Here is a 15,746-nt window from a genome sequence, read left to right on the forward strand (position 1 = left end):
CAGCAAAGAAGGAATTGATCTTGAAGGACAGTTTTCTTGCTGATATGACTTCATGGATCAATGAAGTTCATCAAATGAAATCTTTGTATACATATGCTAGAGTTAATGGAGTCCATAAACTTTTCATAAACATACTGAATATGCTGTGTTATGGAACTTCAGTGTTCCTGTGAGTTCCTTTGCTTCCTTTTCCCTTTACCTCATTTTCTTTAGTCAGAAATACATGTGACTTCAGTCATATGTGAGGCTTCTGCTTGCCTTGTGTAAAGGAAATAAGTAAGGTCTATCCTACATAAGACAGCTCCTGTCCTAAATATTAATAAGAAGAGAAGGTGTAGTTCATTTGGAGTAGAAGGATGAAGAAGAAAGAGAGGGGATGTCTGAAGCCAGAGATCCATATGGAGCATATTATAGACTTAGGTAAGTGAACAGCCATATCTTAATATTTGAGTTGATGAATGGGGCCTAACCATTATCAGCCAGACTGTTGAAGGGAACTAGCAGAAGTTGGAAGCATAGATAGAAAGAGAAGTCAGGACAAATAATCAGCTTTTTGCTTCTATGTCTTGAACTGAGCTAACTTGGACATAAATTTGCTCCTGAGTCTGAAAGGCCACGTAGAAAAGTTCATAATAAGTCTGCTGAATGCTAATGACTAATATTCTGACTTCTGCTGCTTCCCTGGGTGAGTACGGGGTGGTGCAGTAAGGTGCAGCGTCATGTAGACTGTCACTGTGATAGGAAACAGAGCAACATTAATATCTACTGGTATTTAAGAGCTTCTCCAAAAGACTTAGAACTTTTTTCAGTTGAAGCTATGAATACTTTCACCTCATAACAGGTGTCCTTAGCTGAGGTCCTGGACCTTAAGTAGTGAAAGACTTGAGTAGACTTTTAGTTCAGATGGGACCTCTTCAAAAGAGATCTTAGGACCAGGGCTGAGCAAAGGTTGAGGCTGTGCAGAAACATCCCCAGGCAAATTGTCAAGTAAATGGGTTTCTTTTTTATTTTTATTTTTTTGAGACAAGGTTTCTGTCACCCAGGCTGGAGTGCAGTGGCATGATCATGGCTCAATGTAGCTTTGACCTCCGTGGGCTCAGGTGATCCTTCCGCCTCAGCCTTCCTGAATAGCTGGGTCTACAGGCACTCACCACCATGCCCGGCTAATTTTTGTATTTTTTGTAAAGATGGAGTTTTGCCTTATTGCCCAGGCTGGTCTTGAACTTCTGGGCTCAAGCAATCTGCCCATCTTAGTTTCCCAAAATGCTGGGATTACAGGTGTGAGCTCTGTGCCCAGCCCTAGGTTTCTTTTCTAATTCCTCTGACCTCCTCAGAGAAGGTTTGGAAACCTGGGTTATGGGGGTGGGGAGAATGAGCTACCCTCCTCAAATTCACAAATATTTCCTTAAACACAGATAATACAAATTTTTAATAATGCCATCAGAAATATAATTAGTATACTTGTCAAAGTGCTACAAGAATGTTGTACAAGTGTAATATGTCAAACATTTAAACCCAAACTCTTCTCCCCACATTGGGAACACAGATTCAGACTTTAGGTCAATGCTTAGCTTAACATTTAATGTCTTATCATGGGCCTCTTATTTAGTATGCTCTAAAAAGCACATCAAAAAGAGAACAAATGTTTATGAAGGCAGGTGGAGCTCTTTTCTTTTAATGGATCATAAAGCAATGAGCTTCCCTGGGTTTCATTGGCGTTAGCTAATGTGACAGGGTGTAGATTAATAATTTAAAATAGAAATATACTTGGAACTAGTTCACTGTTGGATCAGAGTCATCAATGAAATAAGGAAAGGTGATTTTCTCCTTCACCCTCCCAGGAAGGCAGGCGGGCTGGCTTTTGTGTTCTGGAGTTCTGGACTCTCTCACCTCTTGCCCCACTCCAGATCACTGGGTGGCTGAGGCTATAGCCCCTTGAAGACTGGAGGTTTATCTTCTAGAGAGGGCAAAATAGAGTCTCTGGAGTGAGAGATACCAGACATAGGTGAAGGAATGGTACCCTCTGTGGAAAGCATAGGTGTAGTGGCTGCTTGCATTTTAATGCCCATGATGCAGGTACTCCAGACCTCTCTCCCACTCAGCTCCCAGAATCTGACAGTTTCCCAGACCTTACCCTCCAGGCAAGAGGCTGGAAGACTCTTCTCTGGGAAATTTCCAACCAGCCCAAAGGGAAATACTTTTAAATACTGACATGGAGGTTAAGGGTGGGGATGAGGGGAGTCAAAAAATAGTCTACCCAAAGCACCTTGGACCTAGAGTAAAGGTCAAAATTAATAAGCCTCAGCTTTGAACTTCCAATCAGTCTTTACTCCCCCATCCTCAATCTGGAGCTTTAGTAAGGAAAATAGACAAAATTACTATACTCCATCAGCTTATATTCTAATGGCCGTGGGAATGGGTTGGGGGCAGAAAATAACGAAATAAAATATATAGTATATTAGAGAGTGATAAATGCTTTTGGACAAAAATTGGGTGGTGGTAGTTATGAAATGCCATTTTTGGAGGGCATTGCATTAGTGGATTAAGTTTGGGTCAGGGAGAGAGATAACATGATCTATTCAACCTGCCCTCTTCACCTGGAAGCTTCGCATCTGAACTACTTTCAAGTTCCTGAAATAAACCTGCCGGTTTTGGCCTTGAGGCCTCTGCTGTATTCAGTTCCCTTGATCTGGAAAACTAGACTCTTCTGCTCCACCTTGCGTGCCAACTTCTGCGGAAGAATGAGATTTGGGGTTGTGCTTGAAATTAATTGGCTTAGCCTTACCTATTTATTTTTATTTGCATAAACTATACAAGGAAAAAGCTTCAAATACTTTCCTTATGTCAAGAAAACCCACAGGCCTTTACACTGGTTGAGTTCATTATAACAACACCAGTGAGGCCTTGCTGGTTAATTATCATGGGGTTGGTGAGCAAGTTTAACCTCGTGTGACAAACACAGTTTGCAACCTCAAGTGAACAAACACGATTCTCTACAACAACATTCAACAGTGTAGACTACAGTTCTGCAGTACGAACATTTGCAGTCTCCAGATTATAAATCAACAGCCCTTCAAACTGGAAAAACATACCTCTGAATATTACAGGGACACTCTTTGCCCTTCTTAGTAAATAGAGGGAAATCTAAGTTTATGATTACAAGATACAGAATGATTATAGATTTAATGTAAATTTAATGGTAACAAGCGTGTAAACATTCTCTAAACTTCTGTATTTTTTAAATCGGGGGTAATGACTAATCTAGTGAAGTTAAAAGTACTTTTGTCACAACTCAAAGTTTCTTATTAAGCACCACTAAAAGCCTATGGCCTCAACTAAAATTTAAAATGCAGATGTGTGCAAAAATTTGAAATTTAATTTAATTTTACCCTCTATATCTCAATTTAATCATTATTGCTCCAGGAAGTCTTCTCTGATCTTCCAAGAAGGGAACTGCAATCTGTTCTAACCCATGACCCACTTATGACTTTGGAATTGCCTATTTCTTTTCTTTCTTTTTTTTTTTTTTTGTACACACCAGTGTACAAAAACCTCCACCTCCAGGATTCAAGCAATTCTCCTGCCTCAGTGTACACCTCAGGAGGCCAGACACTTCTAAGAGCAAGAAATAAGTTTGTCTTTTCCTCAGCTCAATCCCCAAGGCTCAGTACAGTGGCCAGCCCTTGGTGAGCACAAAATAAATATTTGTTGAGTAAATGACTAAATATACAAATGAACAAAAAGTTAAGCATCATAATAGGGAATGAAATAGTTAATAAAATTTTAAATCTCAGCAGTTGTTAGCTATTATTTATCAAAATGTTCACTTAAATTTAAAATAACATTTAAAATGCTAGATTAAAAACGTAAATATTGGACTCTGTTCAAATGTCACTTTCTCAATGATGCCTTCTTTGACCATCCTACATAAAATTGCACCTGAGTCATTGCCTTGCCATTACGCTTCTTCTTTTCCTGGTGCTTGCAGAACAACTTGACTCTGTATTTCATATATTTCTTCTGTCTTCCCAACTTTATGGAAGCTGTATGAGAGCCAGGATCCCAATTTATTACCATTGCATCCTCAGGGCCTAGAACAGTGCCTAACACATGGTAGCAGCACATTTAACTTTAAATTTACCTTATTAAAGGCTAATGTTAATGGAGAGTAATCGCTGGGGTGAGGATAGAATAATTTAAGACTTTTTAAAAATAAGAAGTGTACCAGCTATTATGTAAAGTCTAGTGCTTTAAAATGTTTAAAAAACAATTATTATTATTATTGCTTAGAGACAGGGTCCTGCTGTATCACCCAGGCTGGAGTGCAGTGGTGCAGTCACGTCTCACTGTAGCTCGACCTCCTGGGCTCAAGCAATTCATTCACCTCAGCCTCCTGAGTAGCTAGGACTACAGGTGTGTGCCGCCATGCTAGACTAATTTTTACTTATTATATATTTTTATTTTTATTTTTTTTGTAGAGACAGAGTCTCACTATGCTGCCCAGAGTGATCTTGAGCTTCTCAAGTGGTCCTTTCTCCTGCCTTGGCCTCCCAAAGTGGCAGGATTACAGGCATAAGCCACCATGCCTGAATTCCAGTGCTTTTTAAACCAGTTTGACCACAGTCTTACAATAGGAATGCATTTTACGTAGCAATGTGGCACATCCACTTGAAGTAATACTTACCTTTTCTTTTGCAAGGTAATACTTACCTTTTCTTTTGCAAGGTAATACTTACCTTGCAATGCTCTTTTCTTTTCCCTTCCATTCTAGTTCATTAAAAAAAAAAAAGACTGGGAGCAGTGGCTCACACCTGTAATCCCAATACTTTGGGAGGCTGAGGTGGGTGGATCACAGGAGGCCAGGAGTTCGAAGACCAGCCAGGCCAATATGGTGAAACCCCATCTCTACTAAAAATAACAAAAATAAGCTGGGTGCGGTGGTGTGTGGCTGTAATACCAGCTACTCAGCAGGTTGAGGCAGGAGAATCACTTGAACCCGAGAAGTGGAGGTTGCAGTGAGTTGAGAGCATGCCATTGCACACCAGCCTGGGCAACAAGAGTGAAACTCCGTCTCAAAAAAAAAAAAAAAAGGCCAGTCTGATCCACTAACTTCATGACTCACTAATGGTCATGATCATGATTCACACTTTCAAAAGCACTGATTTAAAGTGCTTTTACTTAATAAAATACCCAACTTATGAAAACAAAATAATGACTGCCTTCCCTATGACACCGTAAGTATGTCCTGAAAGTTTTGCAATAGTTCTATTGATGGCTGAAAATAGATCAAGAATTAGTTTCAGCTCATTCAGCTTCTTTTATTTTTTAAGGTCTTTTGGATCACAATGCAATCCAATTAAAAAATATTTTGTTCATTCATAAAGGAATTTTATCCTGTGTAAATAAAATTTCTTAATGGCCCAACATATTAGTTACAATTACTTTTATGGCATTTAGGAAAAAGAAGAAATTAAAAAGTCCTTGTATTTGAAGTATCAGCATAAATGAAAATGTCTTTGGCAAGAAATGATTATAATAAATTTGTAGGGCATTACATTTCTGTTTTTTTTTTGAGATGGAGTCTCGCTCTGTCACCCAGGCTGAAGTGCAGTGGCACAATCTCTGCTCACTGCAAGCTCCCCTTCCTGGGTTCACGCCATTCTCCTGCCTCAGCCTCCCGAGTAGCTGAGACTACAGGCGCCCGCCACCACGCCTGGCTAATTTTTTTTTGTATTTTTAGTAGAGACAGGGTTTCACCATGTTAGCCAGGATGGTCTCGATCTCCTGACCTCGTGATCTGCCCGTCTCAGCCTCCCAAAGTGCTGGGATTACAGGCGTGAGCCACCGCGCCCAGCCTACATTTCTTAGCTATCTTAAAACCTTTCATTATTTTATGATAAGGTAGCACTTTAGATGGGAGAAGGTTTTAGACCCTGAGTTTTGATATGAGATTATATTATACTACATTGTCTAGGAATGAAAAAAAATCATATCATAGTAGTCATCATCTATTGTATCACAGTAGTATGATAGTAGTTTGAGGTCTGTCTCATCAAAGCATGAATAAAAATGTTCTTCATTTGACCAGAATGTCCATGTCCCTTAGAGCCAGCATTCTTATTCTCTGGACAGCCCTGGACTCACAGGTCAGACCTGCCTCAAAACAAACGATTCTGTCCCTCTGCCAGGAAAGCTACTGCCCAATCTCTCTACCTCCCACCATCATCATTTGAATATCCACTCAAAGGTCACTTTCCAGCAGACAGACCTCTGTTGCTTCCTCCCCCCAAGCCCAAGCTGAATCAGCTCTCCTGTCATAGTAGTCATCATGGTAGTTAATGTTGATTATTACTGAAAAGGAAATGGTCCTTTTCAGGCCAAAGGCATGCACAACAAAACACAAAGGAGGAAATACAAATGACCAAATAACATATGGAAAAGTGTTTAATCTCACTGTAAATAAAAATATATACAAATTAAAACAACAGTGAACCAAATTCTTAACTTATTAATGTATCAAATATTTTATAAAATTTTTTGTATGTATTCATTTTTGTAAATGAGACACCTAATATGAATGAGGAAACAAGGAAGTGGCTATTGATACATTGCAGGTAGGGATGAAAATTGCTACAAGCCTTTTAGAAAATAATTTTGCAATGTAACCTTAAAATGTTTATTATGGTAATTCTACTTTGTGAATCTATCCTAAAGGCATGACCTGAAATTTGGAAAATGTTTTTTTCATAAAGTTAGAAATCATAATATTGTTTAAAATAACAAAAAAATTGGAAACAAGGTTTACAAAATGATTTCCTAATCACATCTTAGAATATTATTCTGCCATTAAGATGAAGTTTATGAGTTTTTAATATTATGAGGCAATGTGTAATGTGCACTGTTACAGTGTTAACAGTATACATTGGTATCTTTACATTGTATACTGTTAACATTGTATTACAACATCCCATATTGCCAGATAATGTGCTAGAGAATGTTCTCACTCAGTACTTCTATTCAAAACCATCTCATCTAGTTCTTTCAACTTATAGATGTACAAAATTTTGGAATGAATGAATTCCGAAAACAGTGAAATTGTAACATTTCTTTTTCTTTTTTTTTGAGACAGAATCTCGCTCTGTCACCAGGCTGGAGTGCAGTGGCATGATCTTGGCTCACTGCAACCTTCACCTCCCGAGTTCAAGCTTTCTTTTCTTTCTCTCTGTTTTTTTTTTTTTTTTTTTTTTTTTACTGAATCTATATGCCTTGAAAATTATAACATTTCCTGATATAGAAGTCTAGAACAAGAGACATGAACTATGAAACTTATTCAGTTTCTACCCTTGGAAGTGTCATTAAGAGAGCATGAAATTGGCCTTATATTCACCAACAACTCTTTTCTAGGATATTTTTGACTTGAGGCAAATATTTTGTGGAATGGTTGACAGACTGTTATTCTGGTCACTCAATTATGAAAGCAGACAAAAGTGAAATTCAGGGCAGCATCTAGAGGGGAGAAAATCAATGACTCAGGTAACTTTACCAGCCACAGCTAAAGAGGGAGGTGCACACTGGAAATCTGCGAGCATCATCTTCCCTCACCCGTGTCTCTTCTTCCAAGACACATGTCCAGCTCCAGACTTAATGTGTTTGTTTGTGACTTCTCCCCTTAAAGGTTGCTTGGGTTTACTTGTACCGGTTTAAAAATGTCCTCATGAGTAACTGCCTTATTCAGCAGCCCCAGCATAAATAAATCTTGACTTCTACCGTTCTTGGCTAGAGACAACTCTAAGCCTGGATGGCCCACTCAACCCAGCAGGTTGGTAGCGTGACAGGAGGCACAGTGTTACAATAGCCACTAGAGCACCTCGACTCAAATACCCAAAGCAGCAGTTTAATGATGGTATTTTTTCCTTTAAAGGCAATGATAGCTAAGCAGCTGTTTTATTCTTAGAGAAGTTCTATGACAGGAATTGGAAGAAGTGTTTCCTATTTTGCAGCTAACAATATGATTATTTGGATTGAGGATTGCTTACTGCTGTAAATTTAATGTTAAAGAAATCAAGAATGTTTCATTTTATCATATCTTCTGTCAAAGAAAATGACAGAAAATATAATAAAACTGCAGTTCATGACCTTCAGTAAGCTATGAAATAATTTAGGAGGTCATGACTAGCAAACTTATTTATTATACTCTAAGTACTATAACTTTATAATATCTTTGCTAAAAAATCATGTAATGGATATTAATTATGTATTAAGGACCAAATCTGCATTTTTCCTGAAAATAATGAACAAAATCTATGTATTATGTAACAGTCTAAAATGTTTAAAATTCATATTTTAAGTAATAATGCATATTCATTACAGATAGTAAAAAGAAGATTACACTTGCCCATAAACCCAGCAGCTACAGACAAATGGGCTATTGTTAATATATTGGTAATTTTCTGTCCATGTGCTCTTTCTCTGCATATATAAAAATATATGATATTTTTTCCTTTCAAAATAGGGTGATTCTAGTAAATTTTTCACCCATGCGTTGTCGACATCTTTCCGTACCGATATAGTTCTACCACATTATTTTTAATAACGGCATATATTCTGCATTATGAGTATATTATAATATATTTAACGAAACTGCTCAGTTTTGGATATTTATAAACCAATGTTTTTTAGTCTGCAGTTCATGACCCTTAGTAGGCTATGAAATAATTTAGGAGGTCATGACTAGCAATCTTATTTATTATACCTTAAATACTATAGCTTTATGGTGTGTTTTATTAAACAATTAACCATATTCTTCTGATTTTTCTAAATGATATGGTTATTTTTATAAGTTTAGTCTTTCAGATAATGTTTAAAATTATTTTGAATAGATCCAAGAAATACGCTGTGGAAATTTTCACATTAAATTTATAAATTGACTTGGAAATTGATGCCTTTATAACAATGAATCTTTTCATCCAGAAATAAAGTATCTCACTTCATTTGATTGTTTCCTTTTTTGTCTCTGAGTAAAATTGTAAAGGATTCTTTACATAGGCCTTTGTATTTGTTGTTAAGTTTATTCATGGGTATTTAATATTTAGTTTTGCTATTGCAAAACGATATTCATTTTTTTTTTCCAACCGAACAGAGCCATATGTAGGAAAGATACCAATGTTTATACACTTATTTTGCAACTGAGCATACTGAATTCTAAAAATACTTTCCTACCCAAGTCGTATAGGTGAAATGAGAATGAGAGCCATGAGATATAACTGGAAAGTCTTGCTCCTATCCTTCTTCCTTCTTCAATTACACATTATTTGAGTTTCTTTTATTTCATTAAATATAAATGGCTGTCCTGTGGAAACAAAAATAACAGCATGACCTAAGGTCATCTGTATGACCAAATCTCCTTGAAAAAGCAGAGTGAGTTTCCAAGTGAACATGATTAAACAACGCATAACAGGACCCACCTGCAGTTGCTTTAGCTTTCACCCTTCTGCCAGCAGCTGCACATCCTGAAACCACATTCTCCCTAAACAGGAAGAATATAAAGGACCCCTTGGCTAGGTAAACCCTGTTGCTGCATTCTGACACTGGTTGCTACCTGTGTAGATGTCATACTGAGTGCTGTTATTACCCTCGTTTTACAGATGAGAAAACTAGGCCCAGAGAGGTTAAACACTTCATCCACTCAGTCACTTATTCATTTATTCTTTTAATAAATTTAAATTAAGTATTGAGCACCCACCATGAACTGAGCCCTCTTCTATGGCTGTGAATGAAAGTTGCTGCCCTCATGAAAGTTACATTTTAATGGGGCAGACATGTATAAACAAAAAAGTACCCCCTCCTAGGTGGCACAGCTGAAATTGTAATTGAGCAATGGACCTCAGTCTGGTTGCAGAGCCCATGGGTTTGACCACGACTGCAAGGCCACATTGAGAGAGAAGAGAACACACCCTGGAGAAGGTGATCCGGCATCACCTGAAAAGCCTTCAAGATGGCATGACTGGGGTGAGATGACCACAGTCCAGGGTGTCATCCAGAACCACCTCATTCTACAAGTTCCACCCAGGGAGAGGATATCTCTCCCAGGGACAGCTGCCTTTACCACTCTTAGGAAACCATTTTATGTGTTCAACCTTCCTGACCCCTGTAGCCCACATACTTACTCTGTGTTCTTTCTTTCACATTCTTGCTAGTGCAAATGTCAATTCAATAAGCTATTAATGATTAATAAGAACTAACTTCTTTTAGCAGAGCTAAATGAGGCTGATGCCAGGGTTTTCACATACATAGTACAACAGTGGGCAGAAATAGCTAAGTGGAGTTAGACAAAAACTTTTAATATCATTAAAAATTATCCATAGAAGTAGGGCAGTTGGTGACAGGGCTATCATCTGATGCTACGTGGATTGACCTTTACTTAATAAAATTCCATTTGCCAGCCCCTGCTATTCCTTCCTTAATGAAACCAAGGCTCTTCTTGTCTTACAAACATAGATATTTGTTAGATAAAGATCTTTTCTAAATATCCAGAATTAATCTTCATTTACTAGTTTCGAGATTCATCTCGATTTTAACTTTTAAGAAAGTATTTATATTGTTTAACCTCTTTGAAACATTTGGAATTAACTAGGCCTTTATCTTAGTCCAGTGTTTATTTAAGAACTCTAGAAACTTTATAAAGGATTTAAATCACTTTTGCTAAACACTGTTGGTAGTTTCAATACAGGAAAAAAATATTTTCTCTGCTATTAATTCAGCTTGGTGTCAGATGTTGTCAGTCCCTTGGAAATCAGCTTCAACTGTTCAGCTTTAATTAACTTTTTTTTTTTAATTTGTGAAAGAGAGGAAAGAGGAGACCCCAAGGAAAAGACACCCAGACACCCTGAAGCCTTTCTAATAGCACCGCACGGAACTCTGGGTTTTCCCTCTGAGTACTCTGTAATTAAGCGGTACAGCCAAATTTGGTGAGCACACTTGCTATGGAAAACTTTACACGCCTTTTCTTTCTTTTTTTTTGGTAACATCATGTGAAATCCTTGCAAATACAAGGGCCTTTTATTTATTGACAAAGGGAACAGTGATTCTAGACAAGCAGCTCTCTTGTCCTTCTCAAAAATAAGAAAGAGAATCTGTTGCATTTTTCAGTGCGGAGCACCCAGAGTGAAAACTGCGTATTGTATGTTATTTCTCCTTGATTTTGTGAATGCTTTCTATCAAAGAGTGAAAATTATTTATGTAAACTCGCTCATGCCTTCTGCAAATGATTTGAAAAACAGAAATATTTTTAAGTGATTCAGGGTCAAACATTGCATTACTGACCAAATTGTACAAAGTATTAACTTACCTGTTTTGGAGAATTTGAGATGAAATCAAGAAATGGGTGGAATGATATTTTTTTTCTTTCATACATTGCTGGATAGGCAATTATGTACTCATCTGGAAACATGAATGGAGTGCCCTCTGTGTGCTAGGCTGTGTGCTAGGCCCTGGGGATGCAAGCATAAATAAGATAGGGCCCTTGCTTGGCACAGCTCACTTTTGCAAAGGAGATAGGCAGGTAAACAAATAATTACAATGCTGGGAGCCCCAAACTCTAATCAAGAGCACCTGGCAGGCACAAGGGACTCCTTCCCCCAGAGACCCAGAGCCAGCAAAGAAAAAGAGGATGCAAATCACAGTCAAACAAGGCATTGATTTCAGATCTTTATAGACTCCAACCAATGCTGCAGAGACACTCAGACTGTTACTGTGCATTCCCTGTATGCATGGATGGCCAAAGTGCGGTAATTTTGGGATGGTCTCTGACACTGGCAGCTTCTATTTTTAAAGAGGCCTTCCTGGGGAAGTGCTGTCTTCCTGTCCTTGTATAAGTTAGTCTGAGACTCAGGATGGAGCAAGAGATCTCTGCTTTCAAAGACTGCAGTAGATTTACCATGAGTCTCCAATTAATAATAACTTACTGAATGTCATCTAAGTGCTTTCAGCTACATGTCATCTCCTCAAACAGTCCCTCACTGACAGAGATGGATTTATGGTGAAAACAATGAGGCTTACATTTCAGAGCCCCTCACTTGCAGGGGTCATTTGTAAGTTCTGGGAGGGACTCTAGTGATCTATTCACATGCGTGTGTGTTTTTGTAAATGTTGCAAAAGTAAAATATTTTAACCACAATCAGTTAAAACTTAAGGCTACTCTCTCTTTTTATTCCAATTTTCTCTACCTCTTGCCTCTCTTCCATTGGCATTGGAGTGGCTATAGGCCTTTGGAGGACCTGGCAAAGGGGAAGTTGATTTAGGGGTTCATTGAATTGAGGGGAAGTATGTAAGTGGTTTGCAGTGACTTCCTTGTGTGGTACTCTTGTATAGTAATGATTTCCTGGAATACTCATCACTCACTGCCGACCACCTGTTATCGTCACACAAAGACATCTCAACATGAAAATGTCCTACAACACCCAGCACCAGAAGACAAGGATAGTATGGGAGGAAAGTGAGTTTGTTTTATTTTTATTTTCTTTTTCTTTAAAAAAATTTTTTTTTTTCGAGACGGAGTTTTGCTCGTCACCCAGGCTGGAGTGCAATGGCGCGATCTCGGCTCACTGCAACCTCTGCCTCCAGGGTCCAAGTGATTCTCCTGCCTCAGCCTTCTGAGTAGCTGGGATTACAGGCACCCACCACCGCGCCCAGCTAATTTTTTTTCTATTTTTAGTAGCGATGGGGTTTCACCATGTCGGCCAGGCTGGTCTCAAACTCCTGAACTCAGATGATACACCCGCCTCGGCCTCCCAAAGTGCTGGGATTACAGGCGTGAGCCACCACCCCCGACCAATTTGCTTGAAGAGACAGGATCTCACTATGTTGTCCAGGATGGTCTCAAACTCCTGGGCTCAAAGGATCCTCCCACCTCAGCCTCCCTAATAACTGGGATTACAAGTGTGAGCCACTGTGCCTGGCAAAAGTGAGTTTGAAATGTGTGGAGTCAGAAGCTATCTGTGGGGCATCTTTTCAAAGCTTATAGCTCATATATGAAAGAAGCTTAATTGAGGGTTTCCCAATCTTGATAATCATCCTCAAAATTCACATAATTTTACCAAATAACAAGTTGTGAAGCTGAAAAATTTTTTAGAAGTATTAACAACAAATGGTTTACCACTTTAAGGGAAAGACCAAAATGTCTTTCTAGTCTCTTAATAAAAAGCAAATACCAAGCCATTATCATATAAGGAGGTAATCAAAATATATATGGCCAAATAATGTAGGAAAAGGTATTGTAGAGGTATGTCAGAAAGTTTTATTAACTTTAATTAAATATTAATTATTTTTTCTGGATTTTGTGATGCTTATTTCTTAGCTTTTATTTGTAATTCTTTGTCTTCTCATTTTGAATAAATTTTCATGTTTGTGCTAGCTTTGTATTCATGATTTCACAGTCTTTTACTTTAAAAAGGCACCTCCAAATTGTAAGTCTCAAAATCTATAAAATCTGAATCTGCCCATTTCATGGCCACGCAGTCTAAAGCAACGGTACAGTCCCTCTGCTGTCGCTGAATTTCCATTCTCTCCTAGCAGTTCCCACTGCCTGACTTTTCCCCTTATGAAGAGATGTAGCTGATGTTGTTGACACTCTGCGCATGACCCATAACCAGCCCGTGTGCCCCACTCCTGGGCACGCAGCAGCTAACACCTTACACCCATGGCCTTCTTCTAAGAAATGCTCTTGCCTAAGGAGCCTCTTTACCTGAGAGGCTACTACAACACCCTGGGGTGGCCAATGACTGACAGAGACGGGTACAAAAGCTCCCCACTCTTGCTTTCAAGGACAACTCTGAAGGTGTGATTTGCACTTCAGGGCCCCCAGGGATCAGGCCCAGGCTAGATTTTTCTACAGCACCCCTCTGCTTGGCTTCTTCCCCTTCCCCATCCTGATTGTTTCATCCTTTACAGGTTTTCCTGAGGAGAACATCTTCAATAAATCACATGCACCCAAATCCCCATCTCAGTCCCTGACAGTGTGTTTATCTTCTTACTGTCTGTCCCCACTTCTCAAGAGGATATAAACTAAGAGAGCAGTGACTTGACCCAGCTCCCTCATTGCTGTATTCCTATTGCCTGGAGCTTGGCGTGAAGTAACTACACCATGTAATGAGATGAATAAACGTTGAATGAGGATATGAATTCCAGTCACTTTGCACATCTTTCCTCTAAATCTCGTGACAACCAAGAGGGAGATATTGCTTCTTTTCATATTACAAGGTAACACCCCTAGGCAGTACTCTGGCTGCTGCTGAGCCCTGTTGTCCTCTGTTGGCACCATCACCTGACCTCCAGGGAAGGGGTCCAGCATTTCCCTGCATGGTCCTGACAAAGATGTGGATGTGGACCCCTCCCTGATCCAATGCAGGACAGACTGTACTGATGATGAAAGGACACGTGGCACAGAGCATGATTCAGACGCACTGCCGAGTCAGGACCCAACCCGAGGCCCTTTCCTTGGCACGGTCCCAGGTTCTCTTACAGGTAATCGCCCAGGGACAAGGAAAGCCACCCTCCACCAACAGAAATGCTTCCGGCAATTGCATGACCCTGAGACTGCCAAGCATTGGCCAGATCTAGAGCAAAGAAAATATTCCTCCTACCACTACCAGATAAGCTCCTTCCAGAGTCTCTGTTCCCTACTCTCAAACTGACCTCTTCCCAATGACAAGGGCTCATTCCCTTCAGCAGACACCCCCATCATCATGGGATCATTGGATATTGGATATATGAGGTTATTAGGATAACCTCATAATATCTGGCAGTATATTTCCAGAGTTTATGCTATTCGCTCTCAAGTAACTCTCTCTACCCCAACAAGTAATCTGTGAGTAGCTACCCCAAGTTCTGGGCAGAGTTTTTCAGTTTCTTCTCAGAAAAGTCTTATAAAATTTTGTAGTGTGCTTTCATCTGTGACCATCTTCTTACAGAAGAGTAAACCAAAATGCATGCATTGAATATTTTATAGCTTGGGTGTGAGAATAAGATGAGCCCACATGAGACAATTACCAGTACAAAATTAAACTGTAAATAAGACAGGGAGTTAGAATCTACCTAGAAGGCTATAGTGCTTTTGTTGGAGCTTCCAAAAGGAGAGGGTGAGATCAGCTCTGGTTAGCTCGAGTTTGTGGGAAGTCACAGACATGATGCATTTCCTTTTGGCACTAGTTTGTTTGGCAGGGACATGTCACCTAAGGTGATAAGGATGAGCTAAAGGGGCTGGCTCTCCACCAACCACTGCAAGGGATGGAAGTGGAGGAGCTACTTGGCATCTCCCTGTTGTTCCATTATCTCTTCCTCAACATCTGATTCTCCTTCCGGTCATCCTCCTTCCTATCCTTCCCTCTTTCTCCTCCACTTTCCATTCATCTGACCTCTCTTTTCTTCCCTTTTCCTTTTGAATTTAAGGTTTGGTCAGTTTGAGACATACACTCTACTTGTGAGGCACAGCAATTTGTGGAGGAGAAAGGGCCCCTGAGTGAAACAGACTTGGGTACCAACTCAGATTTGTGCCTTACAGGCAAGTTATATAACCTCTCATAGCTCTGTGCCATCCATAGAAGTGAGGACACAAAGCTTTCTCAAGTTATTTGAAGGAGTAAACAAGATGATTTATGTAAAGTGCCTGGCACATAGATAGCTCTCAGTAGATGTTTATTTTTCCTTACTTCCTTCCTCCTTATTTAGTTTTTAGTGCTATGCGCATATTA

The 15,746-nt window shown here is 39.3% G+C and overlaps 1 long non-coding RNA gene across 1 annotated transcript in view; it reads left to right on the forward strand.

Annotated features, from left to right (window-relative positions):
• The first annotated feature begins 275 nt into the window (after positions 1-275).
• LOC104001605 (uncharacterized) overlaps positions 276-15,746 on the forward strand; it is a 58,753-nt gene continuing 43,282 nt past the window's right edge. The window contains exon 1 of the long non-coding RNA XR_001708107.2: positions 276-420. This is a non-coding gene — a long non-coding RNA (uncharacterized LOC104001605). The remainder of the gene's footprint in view (positions 421-15,746) is intronic.

Source organism: Pan troglodytes, chromosome 10, assembly GCF_028858775.2.
Source record: "Pan troglodytes isolate AG18354 chromosome 10, NHGRI_mPanTro3-v2.0_pri, whole genome shotgun sequence".
Lineage (NCBI taxonomy): Eukaryota > Metazoa > Chordata > Mammalia > Primates > Hominidae > Pan > Pan troglodytes.